We start from the raw sequence: 17,775 nt of genomic DNA, 5'->3' as shown, positions 1-17,775 counted from the left end.
GTATATCTGCAGCCAAGAGTGTTTGCCTTCTCAGATATGTTGAGGGAATTCTGCTTTCAGCAGGTGGCAGTCCTGATTCTGCCCACTGTCTGCACAAAATCATCACCAGCTCCGGAGCAATCAGACTCCCAGGTGTCCATGCGAGGGTCGACCCTTCCTCGGGTCTTCTGAGGAAGTCATTTGCCAGTTCAAGTCTCAGAACTGAGAAGCTCTGGATCCCGGGCCATGAGAGGTGAAGACAGACTCACCAGCCTCACTTGTGGGACAGTGAGCGGCAGACACGGTGAGTCCCGATGGGGACGCAAGACACTCGAGTGGGAACAAGCGTTAAGCATCTGTCCTCGGGTGAAAGCCCGGGCCACCTGATCCTAGAGACCACACATTTAGGAGCACCAGCCTCCCCAGATCGCAGGATGCCATTCTTACCATTTTCCCAAAAGCATCTGAATCTCTGCATCTCATTCATTCATTCATTCATGCTTCATTCCTTCAGTGGACTAGTGAGCCAGTGTCTGTTGACTGGATTCCGCGGTCAACCAAGAAAGAGCACAGGCAGCACTTGCAGTCCCTGGGCTCCGGGGACCTCTCTGTTCTGCAGCTCTGTCCTCCGCTGCCTTGCACACTGCCCCTCTATTTGGGGGCCTGTACTTCGGGGGGGGGGGGTACTGCAGTAATTCAGGTACTCCAAACCATTTTTAGCCCTTCCCTAAAAAATGACGTCACAAGAAATGTCCCTCTTCAAATTAAAAGGGCAATACTTCACAATTCACGTCTGGGGACTGATGGCACTACTGCTTTCTGAAAGTGGTTCCGTAGGTGCATATATACATGAATGAAGAATATATGGATGCCAAAGTCGCAGGTCTAGGAGACCATAAAGCTCTTTCTACCTCTAGTTCTGAAAAATCACTCAAGACACACAGGGCGGGGTGGTGGTGGGGGAGGGACACCTGGGTGGCCCAGGCTCAGGGAGTGATCCTGGGGTCCTGGATCAAGTCCCACATCGGGCTCCCTGCAGGGAGTCTGCTTCTCTCTCTACATATGTCTTAGCCTCTCTGTCTGTGTCTCTCATGAATAAATAAATAAATAAAATCTTTAAAAAAAAGAGACACAGGGGATCAGAGGTAATCCTACAAAGAAATCTGATGCCAGCAGATTCTTGTTAAAGAAGCGACGGTGTTTGACACCAGGCTGAGAGTGTAAGGGAGGCATGCAGAGGGATGCCAGCAAGTATCTGGTAACCCTTCTCTGTGGGAAGGGGAAAAGACAGCCCTTATTTATAGTGTGGGCCGGTTTCTGTGGTGTAAATACCCCCACTATCCACAATACTGTCTGGCTCGTAAAATTCCAGAAGACTTTGTACGTGGGCTCACGAGCTAGGATGAGACAGTCTCAGCACGCCCTGGGATGCATGTCGTTATTTCTCTTACTTTCTCAAAAGCATACTAATATAATCCCTTAAACAAGCCTCCCGCCTGTGCCCGATTTCTGGAAGAACTGGCCTGCTGAGGGTTACAGTTGCAAAATGAAGAATTCTTTGCTTTTTATTTTTTTAAGTTGTTTCTGATAAAAAAAAAGGACTGTCCTTTTTAAAAATCAAGTGAAGAGGGGCACCTAGGTGACTCAGTGGTTGAGCATCTGCCATTGGCTCAGGTCATGATCCCAGAGTCCTGGGATTGAGTCCCACATCAGGATCCCCACAGGAAACCTGCTTCTTCTCCCTCTGCCTATGTCTCTGCCTCTCTCTGTGTCTCTCATGAATCTACTCATGATCTACTCATGATCTACTCATGATCTATTCATGATCTACTCATGAATCTCTCATGATCTACTCGCCTGTCGGCCCAGCTGGCATCTCTGCTTCTGTGGGTGGCTGTCCGCGCACAGGGACGCTGGGGCCTCGAGGCCCATGTGTCCCATCAGCTGGCAGGCTGGCCTGGGCTTGTTCACAGGGCGGTCCCAGGGCTCAGGGAAGCACCCCAGCTTGGGATTTGTGCATCACTCATCAGAGGATGGGGACATAGACTTTCCCTCTTCATGAGAGGAGCTGCAAAGTCGCTTTGCTAGGGGACTCCTGGCAGGGGAGGCAAGTATTGTGGTCATTTTTGTGATCTACCACAAGGGATAACCTAATAAGGAAATTACACTTTTTGTTTCTCCCTTATTAACTGATTCATCAAAACATTACTGAGTACGTAGCTTAGGATCTGGGGACTTGAGGACATGTTTTGTTGGGGGTGCATAGAATTTTAAAAATAAATTGTATTTAAGAGTCCGGTTTTCCGTTGTCCCTTAAAAAAAAAAATCAGAAGATCTGAAAACTGAGCCCATTTTTCTGCTCCTGAGATTTTGGAGCTAACTTGGGGCTGATCTGAGTTGGGGTGGAGGGGAGGTTTGCTCTCTGCTCCATCACCTCCAGGACCTCCTTACTTACCTAAATTGCTCTCCTGATCCCTGGAGGCATTTTGCTCACAGTCCTGACTCGAGCATTGCAGCGGTTGCTCGGCTTCATCAAGTTAATTGCGTTAACCTACTCCACTGCGAGAAACAGGCAGAGCAGATAGCTCCTTATTAGTCTGGGCTTTGGGTCTGTTTCCAGTTTATTAGGATGACTTCTCCATCTGGACTGAAGCCAAGACAAAGCCTCATTCTTGTTTGATGTTATCACGATTCCATTACGGAGGAAGTCATAATAGCTTCCCAATATGTAACGTGTAAAGACGCGGTCTTATCAGGGCTTGGCGACGTATGCATTACAGTGTGCCCATCAGAGTACAAGAGGATAATGCTGTAAATGATCCCAGTATCTCAAAAATAGCAGTGTGCTTTTGACAGGTGTCTTCTTAACTATGTGAGAGTCAAGTGAATAAGGCTGTTGCTTCCTGGGGCAGGTTCCACGTGGTGGACACTTTGCCAGGAGGTGAAGGCATATTTGACACATGGAAGCAGGAGGAGGCAACTTCTGAAAGAAGGAATTATGTTTACTACCCAGAGGATTCCAGAAAATTCCAACAAGATAACCACAGGGAAATAAGTTTAATACAGAAGATTTCAGAATCTTCGTATGAAGATTTGGGGATGGATCCTTGTCTCAGTGTAGAGTATGTGGGGCACTGGATTTCATAAATGAATTATAAAAAGTAGCTCTTGGGCATGGAGGGAATGCACGGTGCTTCCTGGAGCAGAGCTAGCCGGCAGAACTTTGCGTGGTGATGGAGAAGGCCTACATATGTTTGCTCTAGACAGCAGAGCAGCCTCTACCCCTGGGTGTTTATTGATCACTTGAAATGTGGCTGTGAGATGGGGGTACTACATTTTGAATTAGATCTCATTTTAATTCATTTTCACTTAAATAGCCACATGTGGCTGGCATATTGGCTACCATATGTGGCTACCATGAGCGCAGAGCATTCAGGGGCCTAGCCTTCAACCCTGACTTCGGGATCTAGAATAAATGGTGGAATGCGCCCAATTCCTTTTATACTTGGGGGTCCCACTGAAGGAAGATCTTTTGAAGTTAGGCTGTTTTCTCATTGCTCTGTCCTCGAGTCCCATGGCAGGTGGGGTCAGCTGTTATTGACCGTCACATGAATATGAAGGCCATTGAGATGCCCAGTGTTGGGTAGAATATTCGTTTCAGAAGTAGGGTGAATGGGTCAATGGCCATATTACCAAACTTTAGTTACTAAATGGGCATGCTTCTTCCCTTTAGTAATTACCATTTGCTTTAATATGTATGTGAAAATTATAATTAGGTTATAAAACTAGTGGTGTCATAGATAAGAGTTGAGGCTAAATTATTTACAAATCATTTGGATTGAATTCATCTACAGAAAAAAATGGTGCATACACAATGCCATAATTGGTCCTCAGATAAGGCAAACATGGCAAAGTCAGAGAGGAATTAGCTGAAATCTTCAGAACTGCTGATGTGGATGCTGGCACTTTTCGTGCTCTGATTATTCTAAGTTTTTTCTGTTTCTTCTTCTTTTTTTTTTTAACAGATGCACATGTCTTAAAACATAAAATCTTGTCCTTCAAACCTTTGTGCAGCTGAGTGAACTACTTTTTTTTTTTTCTTGTTTCATTTGGCTTCTCTTGTTTTTATTTGGAAGTAAGCCGAAAGCATGAATATTCATGATGCTGTTAAACAAGATTTTTATTGAAAACAAAAATGGATCTGAAGTTTTCCATTTGTGGTTTCTCTAGTTGGGGAGTGAAAGCCCCATTGAAACATCAGTATCAGAGATGTGGGGTCACTTCGCATTTACTTTTGCTAAGGACGTAGATTTTTTGGCTTACTGAGGTGATGCCTGTTTTGCAACAAAATGCAAAAAAAAAATTGTTATGTTTATATACTTCCATTGTCTATCCTCGAGAATCAGAGGAAGACAGGAAAGATGGTTAATGAAAAAGGGGTAGTGCTGTGTTGTTCGGGTGTGCGAAGTACAAGAAGAAATGCAATAGGCATGGAAGGCTAAAAATGTGCCTTTGGTTTCTCTCTGGCCCCCTTGGCCTTCTGATTCCTAGAAAATTGATTCTCTTCATCCTTTCCCATTTGTGTGTGTCTCCGCCCGCCACCCTCTGCAGGAGAGGGGGGGCTGCATATTTTGTGAGGTTGATTAATCAACGCATTATTCTTTCTCGCACATTCCAAGGTTCAGGGCTGCCCATTTTTCATCAGACCCATTGTTACTTGGCAGAAAATAAATACACCATCAAAAATGTATTGCGTTTGCAACTAAAATATGAAGGGAAGTGAGCATTTCACTTTGGGTTTGTGCAAACAGTATTGATTTATGGGGGAAAAAAAAAGATTCCCAGGAGAGTCTTTATAATCAAACAAGTTTACTCTTGATTGGGGGGTGGGGTAGGAGTTATAGGCTTTGAGGCATAAATCATTAATTTATTCATTTATTCTTTTAGCTAGTCTGTATGTAATTAGCACCTACTAAGGGCAGTTTCTACATCCTGATAGATGTAGGAAAGGGAGTGAAACGGACAAAGAGTGTCCTCATGGGGTTTCCACTGTATGGCAGGCAGTGATCAGATACTAAAATATAGTAGCTTAAAAGTATGGTGATCGTGCAAAGGAAAAAAAAAGATTAAAACAAAAATTAAACTGATTTTACTGTATTCTCGACAAATCTTACATCCGCAAATGATTTGAGGTGGAGAGAGAAGACACAACGCAGAAGAGCCATCTGTTTCCACAGGTGGACCTAAGGTTTTCAGGTGTGGTTCGTGCGTTGCTCCTGGTCCGTGGGTCAGCGTCTAGCAGTTTTAGCATTAAGGCACCCTTCCAGTCTTCTCAAGGGATGTGAGTTTTCCATCCACAATAGTACTATATAGTTTCATTTCCTAGTACACTTATTAGTAAATAAAGCAAGTTGTTGTAAAGAAAAATACTAAGTTCGTTACAGAAGTTATAGCATATGAAGATGAGAACATTTGTTTTTAGAGAGTTCTTTTTTAAAGATTTTATTTATTTATTAGAGAGAGAGAGAGAGAGAGAGAAAGCAGGGGGAGCAGCAAGAGCAGAGGGAGAAGCAGACCCCCCACTGAGCAAGGAGCCCCACATGGGGTTCTATCTCAGTGCCCCAGAATCATGACCTGAGCTGAAGGCAGATGCTTCACCGACAGAGCCCCCAGGTGCCCCAGGTGTAAGGACATCTGTGACCACTGTACACACGTGGCTGTTCCAGTAAGCTGAGGGCGAGCTGTGTGTGCAGAAATAATAACCCAAGGGAGAAATGCAAGACAGGACCTTGTTGATTCATTGTCGCAATGTGACCAAGAGTTCCTCCCGGGGTGGTGACCTGCTGAGGGTTCTATTGCTGCCTGGTATGTGACCCTCAAACCCAGGATGGTCACCCAGGACTCAGCCCGTGTGCGGGGCTCTGCTTGTGCAGGACAGGCTGGGCTTCCCCAGGCAGCTGCAGGCTCTCCCCGCCTCGCCCTCCGTCTGGTCTCCCAGCTAGGGCTTCTCTCTCCTTGACCTCTTCTGGCCTTGGCATCTCTCCCTCCCTGCAGTCTCTCCAGCATCATTGCTGGGACTCTTCCTGGGGCAGCTCAGGACTTTGAGAGAACAAATGTAGAAATTGCCAAGTTCAAAGCACATCCCTGGCCAGCCCAGAATCATCGAGGAGGGGAGCTCTGAGTCAGTGGGAAGAGGTGCAAAGGACATGGGTAGCGGGAATGCTGGTGGGAGCCACGCTTGGTCAAAGTCTACAGCAATGCACCCTTTGGAATCAGAAGCACGCTGGAATCATGCAAGCAGGAAGCGCTCAGAAGACTGTGGCTGGTGGTGGCTGGCATGGGGGCAGAAGGGCAGCGTTCAGGGCTTAGAGATCTTCAAATAAGAGGAAGGAAGGAAGGAAGGAAGGAAGGAAGGAAGGAAGGAAGGAAGGGCAGGAGTACAGGTTCTTAAGTTGTCAAAACCAAGAGAGATGGGCTGATCAGCATGGCGAGATCAAGCACCTTTTTACTTGAGTCTGAGCATAATGCTGGTTTGAGGAGAGACTCTTATGGAAAAGAAGGGAAAATGTGTGGAGGCCATGAGTCAGGAGGTGGAGAAGGAGAAACAAAATGCTCAATAAAAACATCTAGCCATGGGGTCCTTTCTATTTGAAAGGAAGATCTATTTGTCTTTGACTCTGTGCATTTTTTCCCACCTAGATCAACAAGGAAGGAGGCAAGATAACCAGATTTTACTCGTGAACTCCTTGGGAAGGTGTATGAGAAACTCTTAAGTCCATTTGCACATAGAATGATAATAGAAATGACTATCATTTATCAAGCCTTTATTATATGCCAGCCACTATGTTAATACTTTGCTCAAATTAACTCACAGGAGGTTAATGCATTGAATTCTTCAAAGTTGTAGAAATTACTGCTGGTGCCTACCCAGCATCCATTTGCTCCATCCTAACAGATTCTCAGCTCAGTGCAAGCTCATACATTCACCCTCCTTAGCTATCCATATACCTCAGGGAGTGTTGATTTCTCCTCCAGCACCGGAGGTTGTTGTGATTCTTGAGCTGGTTGCTACTGTTCACAAATTACTCCAAAAACTACAAGCTTAGAATGACTCTTTTGTTTTGCTCATGATTTTGTTGGGACAAGGCTTTCCGGAACATCTCTTCCTGGGGGTGTCTCCTGAGGTTGTAGAGATGTCGGTTGAGGCTGAAGCGATGTGGGACCTCTACTGGGTCAGATGGCGTCGTCCACTGGGAGTGTAGCCTGGCTGTTAATGGTAGCCCAGTCTGTGATCTCTCAATATGGTGGCCTCGGGGTGGTCCGATTTCTGACCTGGTGACTGGCTGTCCTCCAAGAAAGCATTCCAGGAGATCTTTTCCAGACCCAGCCTTGGAACTCACATGCAACCCTTCTGACATTCTCTGTTGGTTGAAGTTATGGGGAGGGCACATAGACTCACCCTCTTGATAAAAGAAGCAAGTGTCAAGGAATTTGGGGCCATATCTTAAAACTCCCACAGTGCGTCCATGGAACATCCATCCCTTTCACCCTTAATTGATTTAAGAAAAGACATGGGTCCCAGTTGGTGTCATCTGAAAGTTTCCTTTCTTTCTCTGAGTGTCACTGTGTCTGATGTGACACCTGGAATTCAGTGGCCAGTTGTACACCAGCTTGAGGATAAAGCCAACGAGGGAGGTTGCAGGTAGGAGAGAAGGAAGGAGGCAGTCCTTGATAACTGAATAAGCCTCTGGAGTAGCCAACTCTGAAACCCATGAGATACCTGTGTTTTGAGGTTGTATATTCCTTGATTGGTCGAACCAATTTGAGTGAGGCACACCACATACACCTTGGCAAACCTACATTGATATTTGACTCTTCTGACATCAACGACAATGGGAGAAAATGGTCAACTGCATCCTAACAGGTGCCTCCTGGACCTCATCTGTGGTCTTTGCCCAGCCTCGGTGACTCGACTTCTGGATTTTGGACTGTCACACCACCTCCATCAAATTTGGTGACTTTGTGGGGTGCCTGGGTAACACAGTTGGTTAAGCATCCAATTCTTGATTTCGGCTCAGGTCATGATCTCAGGGTCTTGAGATCAAGCCCCATGTCAGGCTCTGTGATCAGCATGGAACCTGCTTGGCATTCTCTTTTTTTTTATTTATTTATTTATTTATTTATTTTTTTGGCATTCTCTTTTTCTCCCTCTGCCCCTCCTGTTTGTAATCTCTCTCTCTCTCTCTCTCTCTCTCTCTCTCTCTCATAAATAAATCTTTTTTAAAAATGTGGTGACTTTGTGTAAGAGTAAGTTTGCTGTTTGAAATTACTGGATCCATGTTATTACTTTCATTCTGAGTGCCTTCTAGTTCTTTGTTTCCTCCCTCTTTCCCTACCTCCACCTCCGTCTCTGTTCATCTTGCCAGCCCCCATCCCCCATTCTCTGCTTGGCTTTGATGAAATGCCCGAGGGTCCTTTGCGAACTTCTAGAGTTCTTTTAGGAAGCCTGGAGCTCTTAGGATGGAAAACATTACAGATATGTGCAGTAATAGGTTTTTGAGCATTTCCTCCCAGGGTTAAACGATATTTCAGGGAACTATACATTTATTGCTGGGTGGAAAATCAAAATTGGGTCAAGGTGATTAAGAGGAAACTGTTTTCTATTTTAAACGTGGAACTAAATGAATATAAAATGAAACACACCGAATCCTTTCACCTTTTGACATTTGTAGAATTCATTTAAAAAGTGGATGATTCATCTGGTCTGAATTAAATATGAACCAACGAACCAAATAAATAAAAATGCTAATTTTTTCTATGTTTATCCGCAGGGTGGCAGGTGTGGCTGTGTCCAAGAGACCCAACCTGGGGGCTCTTCACTGGGTCAGTGTGTTACCCATACTTGTTACCCATACTTGACCCATACTTGAAAGACAGGTGCTTAACAGTGGTGTCTGTATCAGTGTATTGCTTTATCATCCAGGAGCTCCTGGAGCTGGGCATTCCCTCGCTGGGTGACGCACTTCATCTGGCAAGGCAGGCAGCTAGGATTGTTAGCACCGCCCGCTCACAAAGGGTCAGGGGCACATGGGAGTCACCCGAGGAGGAAGACAGAAGCCTCCCCACCATGGCACAGGTGCCCCCTGCCCCCCGACAGCCTTAGGAAGCTGTGGGTGTTGAAGAGCAAGACCCCTCCTCAGGCGCCCCCCTTTGCATCATTCCCCTAGGACCATTTGCACCTCCTTTTGGGACTGGGGCCCTTCTGCAGGCTCTGAAGGTCCTTTCTGGCTTATTGAAGGCATCCCCTAAGATGACTTGGATGTTTTTTTATTGTGCTCCCTCGTCCCTGGCGACGTGACACCTGAGCACTACGCAGATTTCATCAGTAAGCAATCTCCTGTCCCGAGACCTCACCCTGCAGGTCTCCTGTGGTTAATAGTGCCTTTGACCGGGAGCTCCCTGAAAACGCAGCAGTGTCTCCTGCACCCAGCCTCCCTGGTCTAGCATGGGGAACAGGCTGAGCTCCATGCCTGTGTAACTTGGTTACATCACAGACCCAATAGGACAGTCCAGCAGCCTCGGGACACTCCTTTGGAGTAAATCCTGCAGCTGGAGTCTCCATCCTCTTGGGACCGCAGCCTATGTCCCCAGGGCCAAATCCAGCCTAATGCCTACATGCATGCAGCCCAGGAACTATGAATGTTTGCACATTTTTTAATTACCGATAGGAAGTTCCATATGCTTCATGATGCATGACAATTGTATAGCGTTTCTATTTCTCAAGCACATAAATGAAATTTTCCTGGGGTGTGGACCTGCCCATTCCTGCCTGCATCACCCTTGGCTGCTTCCATGCTTCCACTGGGCCCTGCTTGGGGCTCCACTAACTGCCGTGATGCAGCTCTAACTTGCTGGGGTCAATGAATCCTTGGTGGAAATGTGTTTCTTCCCTGATTAGATGGGGACCGACATAACACCCTCAGATATGCCTCTCAGCACAGATATGCCTCTCGGCTCAAGTATTTCCTCTCTGGCCCTTGATGGAGGAAGTTTGCCATGACCTAGGCTGGTGTGGGCAGAGCTTGAGCTCAGATTTCACACCTGCTCTGGTGGCATCACCTTCTGATTGAGTAGCAAGTGGCTGGAGAGAGCGGGATAGGGGGCCGTGTCACCCTCTGGCTTGCCCTCAGGACATGGCCCCGGTGATTTGGGGCTCTGTTTCTCCCCTTGGGCACCATGAGCCCCCAAACAGGATAGAAAACCAACATCGTGCAGATTCAGAAAGAGGTGACACCTGAGAGGTGTCACAAACATGTTCTAATGTCTCCTGGCTTCTGGCACGTGCCCAAGAGCTGATGTCCCCTGTCCTCGATGTGTCCTTGGGGCACAAGTGGAGAGGGGCATCGAGCCCCTCTGAAGACGGCAGCTGATTCTGTCCCTTTTGAAATTGGCCTCCAGCCAGAGCCAGTGGGGTCACCTGCCTGTTCACCGAGGTAGAGCAGGGGCGCTGGAAGCTCACGGCCCTCCCCTTGTGTCCACAAAGCAGATAAGCAGATAACCATGGACGGTAGAAACTTGAGGCTGTGGAGTGGTGTTATTTTTTTTTTTTCTTTTCTGGGTCCTTTGTAGCATGCTTCCTTCCTCAGCCTCCTCTTCCGTGACTATAGAGTATCTGGAAAACCCTGAAGTTTTGGTCGTCCGAGTAAGCGGGACACAAGATGCGTCTTCGGTGTGATTAGGTCTTGAAGCGAAATGCTGCTCCGTAAATAAGTCATGGCTGTCAAGTCCAATTAAGTGGGTCTGCGGTGACTGCACCCAGACTCTCCCCCCGAATGGTGGTGCCCGATTTCAGAAAGAACAGATGTGGAAACGTGCGAGCCAGCTGCGTGCTGTGTGATTCAGACCCTCAGTCTGGGTTCAAGGACAGAGTATGTGTCTCACCAGTCTAGGTGACATGCTGGTCCCACAGAATGACAGGGGAGCCATGAGTAGGAATGATGGGACACTCGTCATTCATGGTGAGAGAAAGTAACTTTTTCGCACCAAGATGTGTGAACTTACTAGTGAATCAGGGCGACTTAATTACATGGCCTGGAGGAGCAGGTTTTCCACTGTCTTGTCATTTTAATCAGCGAAGCAGAATCAGGACCTTGTTCTGTGGGTAATGAGTAAACAACCTCTGTCATATTAGCACTTTTAAATGGCAAGCGGTGCCCCCCTGCCCTGGGCAATAAAGGTCAAGGAAAGAAAGTTAGATCTGCAGGGTCTGGGGAGTGACACTGACACCGACCTGAGGTCAGTACGGCAGGGGTCCGGCCCCCTGCGCACCTGTGCGCATGATGTGGTCCCAGTACCGCGTGAGGATGGATGCTCATTTGCAGGATCAGGTCAGCGTCGTGCATCCGCTGCTGTGCCCAGTGTTGGTGACGGGGAGACGGCTGAGATGTACTCAGTGAGCTCATGTTTCTAGTCCGGGGTGGCAGGTGCGTCAGCTCCGGTCCCATGCATGGCTGGAGCGATGCTGGATCAGGCTGCTGAGGCCGTGGCTCAGGGCAGGAGCAGGGCACCGATCGCCAGTGGCTGCCAGATGCCAGGAGGATAGTCGCCTGCAGGCCGCGTGCAAGAGTGCAGGGCCCGAGCTCCCAGTTTGGAGAACCCAGAGCTTCGCAGCAGACCCCAAAGACCACATGTTCGAGGCCCAAGGCAGTCTCCAGATAGTGACTTGATTTGTGAGAAGGCACTACCTTTTTTTTTTCTTTTCTTCCCCCCATCTTTCATTCTTTATGGAATCCATTGGCATTCTTCTGATTCTTTGTATGTTCCCAATATTTTTCCTATGTTTTTATTGACATGATTTGCATACATTAAAATGTGCCAATCTTAATGACATAGTCTGATTGCTTTTGACAGATGCACGTGCCCTTGTAACCCACACCCCTATCAAAACGGAGTGATTTCCCTCATCCCAGAAAGTCCCCTCCTTGACCTTCCAGCATCCTCCCGCACTAAAGCAGCCAGTGATCTGGTTTCTAACACCTGACTGGGGCGCCTGCTCTTTAACGTCATGTAAATGGATTTATAAGTAGTACACTCTTTCCTCTGGCTTCTTTAGCTCAGCTTTTTTTTTTTTTTTTTTTTTTTGAGATTCCTGCATGTTGCTACTCGTGTCAGTACTAGCTGGGAACTGTGTTCCATCTGCAGACACACTCCTGCTGTCCACCAGCCATGTGTTTCCGGTGTGGGCTGTCATGCACAAAGCTGCTGTGAATATTTGCATACAGGTTTTTGTGTTGGACAGATGCTCTCACTCACTGAAAGTTGCTGGTTTATAGGTAAGCGTATGTTTCCCGGCTTGAGACCCTGTTAGTTTTCCAAAGTGGTTATACCCTGGCACACTCCTACCTACCCTACGTGATAAGATATAGAACAATGTATCCATGTGTCCTCTTACTCGTCCGTCTTTCTCACTTAACCTGCAGGAATCAGCGGTGTAGGGTTGCATGATCCTGTCCCTGTGGAAGGGACACGGGCTCCTGCTCACATCTTGTTCTGCCGCCTGTGAGTGTTGTCCTCATTGGGCGGGTAGCCCAGCACCACTCAGTAGCTCCGACCTGTGGCAAAGAGGAAGTGGAAGGAATTGCCCTTGGTGTTAACACAGTGGTGTGCTGGTAAATGTGGAACAACCGGACCCCACATGTGGGGGGGGAGGTTCATTTGTTGCTTTTGCCAGTTTCCGTGGTATAAATACCCAACCCTGGGGATGGCCAACAGGAATGGGCAGTTGGGGAGAGACCCCTACAGGGCAGGCTGATCCGGGGATGCCCCGCCACAGTGCTGATGTAGGAACATTATCTGAGAGTTGTACAGCATCACTTCTTCAGACATCCCACTGACCACAGCTCAGACTCACGGCTGTACTAAACTGTGGTGCACCTGGCGGCATCAGGTGAGTAAATCTGCATTTCAGGGACGTCCTACTGACAGCTCTGCAGAGGGACAGGAGGTGTGGGTCAAGGGCAGTGAGGCCAGCTGGGCGGCTGTGGTCACTGCAGTTGGGCGTAGAGAGGAGGGACTGCGCGTGGCAGGTTTGAGAGATGGGCTCCCCAAGATTGGGATGTTGGTCATTAGAAGGTGGTGGTGAGGTGTTAGAGTTAAAAGGTGTGGAAGGACAGAGGAAGACTCCATGTCTACAGCCTGGATGATAGTGGTGCCGTTGATTGAAATAAAGAAAAACACATGCAGGATCACATTTTGAGGGAAAGGAGGAAATTTCTCTTTGAAATCTCCTTGCATCTGAGGTGTGATTGGCACTTCTGAGTATTATCCAGTGAGTGTTAAAAATAAGGCCTGGAGCTCAAAGAGGGCAGACTGGGAAGTGATCAGGACCCACATTAGTGGTTTACAAGTTTGGCTTTCTCAGAAGAGATCTGTTCGGGGTATAATAAACAGGGCCATTTTAGTGATGATGGCAGAAGGTCAAAATCAAACTTTGGCTTGAGGAGAAGGGAAGAAAAGGAAATAGTGGTTTACGTAATGGAAAAGTCAAGGATGGACGAAGCTTCAGGCATGGCTGGATCAAGGCCAACAACGGTGTCATTGGTACAGGACTTCCTTTATGTTCAGCTCTCACCCTGGTTTCTTGGCTTCACCCCCAGGTATCCTGTGTGCACCCGGTGGCCAGGTAGAAGCCAGCACACCCGGGCCTATCTCCTTTCAGCTTGGCAAGTCCAGCCATTCCAGCCAGAGTCCTGGGGCTGGTTCTCAGTGGCCCATATTGGGTCACTGTGAATCATCTCAGTCTGGCTTGACTATTATGCCCACCCCCCAAAACACAAGAGTGGGTTGGTCCCAGCTAAGCCACACTAAGTGGTAAGGGCCACCCAAAAGAAAAGAAAAGGCATCCTCAGAAAAAGAGAATGGATGCTGGCCAAGCCAACACAGTAGACGTCGTCAGCCGAAGCCAGTCTCCAGAAAGAGGCCGTTTTCATTTGGCTCCTACTCTGCGACTCGGGAGGGTCATGCACGTTGGCGTCCCTTACCCACCAGAGCTCCGCTCTGGGTCAGCGGCGGGCCTTGGGCTCTTGCTGCTGGAGATGTTCACAGCCCAGCATCCCTTGGGTTGATGGAGATCTTACCAAAGAGAGGGGGAAGTGGGCCCGGGCCGTCCCGGTTTCGGACGCTCAGCCCGCTGCCGATGACTTAATTGGAAAATGAGTAGCCGGGGAGAGGACGTACATCCATCAAAAGTCTTGGACTTCTTTGTACTATTTAAAATAAATAAATAAATAAATGAAGGCGGGCGTGTTTGAAAGGAATAACAATAACATAGTTCTATTGGTGACCTTGTCTGTGACCCAAATTAAAAAACCATTTATCTTCTCTGTGTGAAAGTTTTATCTCAGAAAGTTTGCTCCTGGCAGCTGTTAATTAGAAGGGAAAAAAGAGGCAGTTGGCATTCTAAACTCCATCCCTCCACGTTCTGATTCTCTTCGTTCGGGAGCCACAAGAGACCAGGCGGAGCGAAGGTTGCGCGCTGGGAATGCTGGTTAACAAAGAGGAGTGGCAGGATCTGTAGGCAGTTGATCAGTGAGCGCCTGTCCTGTTGTAAAACACTTTGAGTTATTTAAAAACTCTATGTAGGTCACCCCCTCACCAGAGAAGGAAAGGAGGAAGAAAGAGGTCTGGGAAATTATTTGGCTTGAAGACTGTTAATTGAGACCCCCCCCCCCAAAAAAAAGTGAAGCAGAGTTTTCACTGCATCTGATCTCAGTGGCTCCCTCCTCTCTCTGCAGGCCTGCTGTGCACAGTTACGCAAGTTGTTCACTGCTCAAGTAGGCTCAGCTGAGAGGATGATGGAGGCTGAAATGCTCACCAAGCCAGGAGCCTGTGGGCCTGTGTCTGTCCAGAGGAGACCCTTCTTTGTAATTCATTCAAAGGCGATATATGTGCTAGTGGCCTGCCTTCCCCACTTAAGCCCCCTAAAGTAGCTCTGTTTTTGCTCGGTTTGCTTCCCAAGGCTCATATTTCTGAGCTCTGTTCTCTGGAGATAGTTCCTGGCCTGCGACCCACTCGTAAAAAGGCTTTTGAGTTAGAGAGCTCAGTGCTGTTTGGATGACACTTCGCTCTGTAGCCGGGAGGTTTCTGCTGTTTCTCAAGTGTGCCACCGTCAAAGGGCAATCACAGCCTGGCCTGAGCATCTGGCTCAAGCTCCTGTGCTCAGCAGCCGGTGGGAGCCTTCTTCACGCCGCGGTCTAATCTCCTCGGAGCTCTGGGAAAAAAATAGTTTCTCCTCCGCTTCTGTGTTTACAAACATGGACTTAACACAGAAAAGTGTCTGTGACAATTACGTGCGCCCATTATTCAGAGTGGATTTATTGAGCACCTACTGTGTGTTAGATGTTCTGAAAGCACATTTGTAACCAACAGAGTCCAAGAGCCATTTCTCCCTGGAGCTTACATTCCAGTAGCGGGATGAGTACAAGAAGTAGGTAAATTAAGGCAGACATGACAATTGCAGATACCAATCAGTGTTTTGAAGAAAAGAAAGCAGGGTTGTGAGAGTGGTTGTTTTTGATTGGGCTCTCAGGGACATTCTTCCCGAGCAAATGGCATTCCAGTGGCATGTGGATAACAGGAGAGGTCTGGCTAACAGGAGAAGACCAGGGAAGGGGGTGCACCAGCTGGTGAGAACAGCCAGAGCAAAGGACCTGGGGTAGGAACAAGCTTGGCATGTTCCACGCACAGAAAGATAATTGTGGCTGGGGTGTGCAAAGGAAGACTGGAGAAGGGGGCAGGGCCCAGTGGAGAGGGTGTGTGGTCCTTATCGCACAGGGGGACTCCTGAGCTCTCCGCTGTGTGCCTGTCTTGTAAATCCAGCCTCACCTTTGATGTTTCCATTTGGGTGTCTACTGTTCCGTTTATCTCAAACCACATAGACACAGCAGAACCCTTGGCCCGTGGCCCACAGCCTCCCACTGCCAACCCCACCGCGGAGGGGAAAACTCTGCAGCAGTGCATGCCATGTTCTCCATCTCCATCCTGCTGATGGAGTGAATGCACCTCCGCCCACTCAGTGGCTTGCACCCCAAGTCCACAAGTCATGCTGGATTTCTCCCCTTTTATCACCCCGGCTGCAACTCCAGTTCTCATCTATTGTGTCCGCAGCAGCCAGGGAGACTTTTAGACAGCATCAGTCAGAACATGTTGTCAACAGCTTTGCTGCAGACTCCCCAGAGGCTTTCTACCCCATGTGGGGTGCCCTCTTGGTGGGACCCCCAGGAATTCAGCCATGACTTTGTACAATGTCCCGCCTTTCTGCTCTGAGTCTGTGCGCCTGCACCCCCACCACACTGTGATGTCCTGGGCGGGAGCCGACTGCTGTTCGTCTTCCTGCCCAGCCCCCCGCACAGTGGCTGGCACCCAGTAGGTGGGCAGCAGCCATCGTTCAGGAAGATGAGTGGTTTGACATAGTCATGGAGCATCTGCAGTGCAGCAGGGGCCACGGAGAATTCTCTACTGCAGAGTCTCAGAACTGGATGACGCGTGTCAGCCTCAGGGATTGAGAAGGTGGGATGCAGAGCGGATCACAGTGACCCGCACAGGTCTGATGAAGGCTGAAAGACCACGTACAGGAGACACTCAAGCGACCCCTGGAGAAGGAACTGGACTGCCGCTCTCCCTGTTGGATCACCTGTTGACCCTGGCGGCTCTCGTGTGTTTCTCCTGATGTCCCCAGAATTGTTGGTATCCCGAGGTGTGAGAGCTAAGCATGTTCATGAAGCAGAGCTTTTACGAAGGTGGGAACACGCCAGGGCCTGGCCACGCCGTGGAGCTCTCCTGATGAAGAAAAGCCAGACCCCAATCCCTTTTATTGCTTCTCTCTTTTTTTTTTTTTTTTAACTTTTGTTTCATCTATAAACTCAGAAAAGTTTCTGAATGTGTGACTGTGCACAGAGGTGTCCAAGGGCCTCTGTGTGTGGACGCTGAGGAAAGCGGTCGTTTGTAAACTTTACTAGGATCTCATGGATTTGGAAGAGGAGGAAGGGGACGACGTGTCCTGGCTTGGATGTGTCAGGTGGGAATGCTTTCGGCCACAAGTCCCCATGTCCCCAGATGAGAGTGGTTTAAAGCGGTGGGGGGTATTTCTCTCCCAGCGCAACCCACACTCAGTGCCCCATTGGCGTGGAGACCAGGGCTAATGAGTGTGCAGTGTGCTGGGTCTTCCCTCGGTGCCTGCACACGACTGCTCCGGGAGCCAGGCTGACCTTCAGGCAGGAGCGGAGAGCCCTGCCAGCATCAGCTGTGATGTGCCCTCTTATCAGAAGCAGAAGCTAGCCTGGAGATGTTCTGGAGGCTTCCAGTTACATGTGATGCACCCCAAATGCACCACATGGCTGTGTCTGCCTGGCACAGAAGCAGGAGCAATCAGTACCCCTTTCTGTCTGCTTCTGTGATGATGGCAGAGGGAGGGGCTTGCCAAAACTCCATGCATCCCTTTCCTAGGTAGGAAGCTGTCCCCAGAGGGCTGCCTGCCTAGAAACCATCACCTGGCTCCCCGAGCATCAAGCAGGCATGGGCTGGGCATGGGTCACTTCCTTCCCCAATCCCTGTGGGTCCCCACATCTCTTCCCTGACCCCTAGCTGCACACAGAGAACCCCGAGGCTCTGGGGGCTGGGTGCACTCTGGAGTGGCAGAGGCCTGCATCTTTGAGTGACCCCATGCGAGAAGTCGCCACAGGCCTGCCTTGGACCAGGATGCGGGCAGTGAGTCAACATACACTGTGTTCAGCCACCTTG

At 48.7% G+C, this 17,775-nt stretch overlaps 1 protein-coding gene across 1 annotated transcript in view; it reads left to right on the top strand.

Moving 5' to 3' along the window:
• The window catches only part of TMEM132C (transmembrane protein 132C), a 303,059-nt gene that overhangs the window by 122,930 nt on the left and 162,354 nt on the right, over positions 1 to 17,775 (top strand). The gene's annotated exons all lie outside the window — the stretch shown is intronic.

Source organism: Vulpes vulpes, chromosome 10 (assembly GCF_048418805.1).
Source record: "Vulpes vulpes isolate BD-2025 chromosome 10, VulVul3, whole genome shotgun sequence".
In the NCBI taxonomy this organism is placed as follows: Eukaryota; Metazoa; Chordata; class Mammalia; order Carnivora; family Canidae; genus Vulpes; species Vulpes vulpes.
This window is presented reverse-complemented; position numbering and strand designations above follow the sequence as displayed.